This window comes from Ambystoma mexicanum, chromosome 1p (genome assembly GCF_040938575.1).
Source record: "Ambystoma mexicanum isolate Mex_15411 chromosome 1p, UKY_AmexF1_1, whole genome shotgun sequence".
Lineage (NCBI taxonomy): Eukaryota > Metazoa > Chordata > Amphibia > Caudata > Ambystomatidae > Ambystoma > Ambystoma mexicanum.
Window position 1 is genome coordinate 98,528,015 of NC_090921.1, and position 3,888 is coordinate 98,531,902.

General features: G+C 47.5%; 1 pseudogene; it reads left to right on the top strand.

Annotated features, from left to right (window-relative positions):
- Positions 1-328: 328 nt before the first annotated feature.
- On the top strand, positions 329-2,274 carry LOC138456557 (interleukin enhancer-binding factor 3 pseudogene; annotated as a pseudogene).
- Positions 2,275-3,888: the final 1,614 nt, after the last annotated feature.

The window sequence follows — 3,888 nt, forward strand, 5'->3', positions numbered from 1 at the left end:
TGTGCATGCCGGAATGTGTCCAGGTATTCTTTTCCATAAAGCAACACAGTCTTTCTGCTTTGCCACAGTAAACTCCTAGCCTCCCCCATGGGAGGTGGTGACATCACAGAGGAAATGTCATCAGGTGTAATGTTCCAGCTTTATCACTCAGAGTTCACCTTTGTTGCTCGGTAACAGAGCTGACCGGTCCAGTATTGAACCAGTGTGTCTTTAGATTCCATCACTCACATTGTTGAGAGGGTCTGCCTCAAATCACAGCCATAGAAGGACTGCCCCAAAACATTGTGCTTTCCGCAGCATCCTGAAAACAGGTCAACTAGATCCACTGGGAGATATGCGTCCACTATTCCTCTTCATGAGGGAGAGCCGCTATATTATGGCCCAGCATTCTGCATTGTACCCATCCCAGGATGTAGTGAAGGCAGTTGAGTGTATGGTTATTCATACAGAAAAGGCACTCCAATCACTGTCCGATAAGATGGAAGCACAGGAGAAAGATTTGAGAGGTGCAGAGCAAGGCAGGCCCATTCATGGAAGAGCCAACCAAGATGGACATGGTGGCATGGAGGGAGAGAATGATGATTCTATGGAGCAGGCTGAGTACGCAGCAGAGCCACCAGAAGAGGAGTTCAGGGCCCTCCAAGCAGTGAAGCGTGTGGGCTTACTTGGTAAGGGCCTTCTGCTGAAAGGCGATGTGGACCTTGAGATGGTTCTTTTGTGCCGAGACACACCCACAGTAACTCTCCTAATGAAAGTCAAGAAGGTCCTGTTCGTAGAGTTTGCTGCTATGAAGCGGGAGATATATTGCATCATTGACTGCATACCTGAAGCTGCTATTGTCATAAGAAGAATGCAGGAACCCCTACTAACACTGACCATCAAAATGGCATCACTGTCAGTGCTAAATGGACATGATGGAATGACAGATAGTGAAATGCCATGGGTTGGCAACAACCCAGAAGAACTTGACAGAGAGAAGTGCCTTGCTGCTCTGATGTCTATAAAACAGACCAATTGGTTCTATACCAGAGCTCCAGAATTGAAGTCATGTGTGATAGTGGTTCGTTTTCTCAGGAACCTTTGCTCTCTTCTTTCCGATTGGGCCCCTCTTAACGGGTGGCCTTTGGAGATTCTCTGCGTGGGGGTCATTGGAACGGTCAACAGACCCATGGGAGCAGGCGAAGCTGTCAGAAGAGTGCTTGAGTGTCTTGCATCTGGGATACTTATGCCAGATGGTCCCGGTCTGTATGATCCTTGCGAGAACAGGGCCACTGATGCCGTCGGCCATCTTGAGACATTACAAAGAGAAAACATCACGCGGAGTGCCCAGCATGCTCTGAGGCTTGTAGCATTTGATCAAATTCACAACGTTCCAGGCATTGATTCACTGGCCCAGAAGGCATGCAGGAAATCAAAGGGCAAATATCCAAAGGGTTATGCCAGTGTCTCCTACGCAAGTCAGATCCCTCCCAGCAAAATCAATGGGTTTGGGTCAAACAAGCGCTCTGGTGAAGTGACTAGAGAAGACATGTCAGTGAGAAAATTAAAATGGAAGCTTCACAAACCCGATCGACCAGGAGCAATAACCCCCCTCATGATGTTGAATATGTTGAAGCCCGACCTCCATTACATAGAGGTCTCTAAGACAGGGCCACTTCATGCTCCTTTTTTTACCATTGCCTCAAATGTTGATGGAAATACATATAAAGGCACTGGGTATTCGAAGAAAATGGCCAAGCATTGTCTAGCAGTGAGGGTCTTGCATTCTCTGGGATTGATTTCAGTTGCTGAGCAGAACCAACTTAGGATGCAGGTTACTCCCCGGACAGGCACCGCTATGCCCGCCGACAACACAACTAATTTGAAAATAGACAAACCGATTCTGACAAAAAATGGAAAGAACCCTGTGATGGAACTCAACGAGAGGTGGCGGAAGCTGAAATACAGGTTCAGTTCAGTAGAGGATCACTGCCACAACACACAATATGAAGCCAAGGTGGAAGTTAACGGGCAGACGTTCCACGGAGTGGCCTCGAGCAGAAGAAGGGCAAAGGCATATGCTGCCTTGGCTGCACTGGGAGGAAATGCGACTGTGAACCCCACAGTGGTCAACAGAGGGGGGACTAGGTTTGCACAAAGAAACTTTTAGAGATTTTGGGCCAAATGTTGGATTTGGTGGGGGTGAAAATTAGGGTGGACAACCCAACTGGCTAGTCAATAATTAGCACCTCAGGTTAGAGCATGTGATACAATAAATCTTTGGAGCATCATTAACTTAACTCCTAAATTAACCGGGATGAGACACTGTTCATGGCTGCAAACCATGACCTCATTTGAATTTTGTAAGCCATGCTAATTCTGCCACAATAACATACTGCTACTAATGGCCAATCCTCCAAATTACAAGTCTTTGTAATGACCTCTTATGGCGTCTTATCGAAGGAATTAGGGGTTTGAGGAGCTCACGTGGTAGCAATACTGACATCAATAAGTCATCAATTTTTCTGGAGGAAATTCCTCCAATTAAGTGCTGGGGGCATTTCATCTGATTTACCTCCACACTTTAGATATGACAAAGTGGTAAAAATGGCTGTAATTCTGTTATCACCATTTTTTTTACTGCTGCCACTGTGCTCAGAATGAGGCCCAGTGTTTTCATATGGTGGTGGATAGGGTGCATTAGGTTTTGGTAGCCGAGGGGTTGTCAGATGGTGATCATGAAGCATGCAATTATTAAATCTTAGATAGGAGCAGAGTATCCACGCTGTAAGGTTATTGTCACAGCACGTTCAACCAGGGTCTGGCCCAGCATGAGAGCACTTTGCAAGTGTTTGGTTCCCACTCAACCTACAACCTTCCAAACCCATGCTGTCACTTACCTCATAGGGGGGGGTGGTTAGTAGAAGCTATGCCGGCAATGGAGATCTCCAGATGCTCCACAATTGCTTCCTGTGGGTGTCCACATGTGTACTGCCTGTAGATCCACAGTGACCTGACTCCTTGGTACACAGGTTGGATCCCAGGGTCCGCCAATTATTCTTCCCTATTAATATGTGGAATGAGTGACCTTGCTAAGTCTGTTTGGGTACTCCTTTGCTATCAACTCACCAGTACCACATCACCAATGCGGTACATATGGAAGAGTACTGGAACTGGCAGAGAAGTTTCCACTCTCTCCACTCTAAGGTAACCCGTCCATGCAACAGTCATCAGAGTGAGGAGGTGAGGCAGTAGTGACGGGTCCGTTGACATTTCCTCCAGGAATGTGACCCTAATATGAGTGATGCAGTAGGGGGACAGGTACTAGATCCCAGTCATCACCATCTGGCTTCCCTCTTTAAAAGGAATTGTAGATTTGATTTGCAACCTTCATCTGTTCATTTATGTAGTTGTGCCTTTGCCGTCATGCCAACTCCAGCATGTCTGTGGAGAGGCATCGCATGGCCCTTCGCAACATTTGAAAGTGGCCCAGGTGGCACTGATTCCCTGAGCCGAGTGGAAAGCCTGATCGGGCCAACCGAGGCACAGGAGAAGACCTATGGTGTCGGAGTGTGCTTCGGTAATGGGCAGCCGGGCCTGAGATGGCAGCAGTGTCTTCCCTACTTTGATTGCCCCAGAAGAGAGTCAAAAGACCCGCAGGTGTTTCTCCCGTACCCACATGGGGGACTCGATGATATACTGCTTTGGCTCCTTCGTGATATTTCTCTTTATCACTCCTGTGTCTCACTTGGTCCGAGTGGTTACCTGTTCGGTTATCTTCATGTTGTGGTTAATCTTCTTCATCTCAGTCAAAATTGGGGAGCTGTGACTTTAGCAGACAGTAGTGCTAGGAAGGGAGGGTTGATGGAATGGTGGCAAAAGGTGTGAGAAGGATGGGGTTGGGGTGTT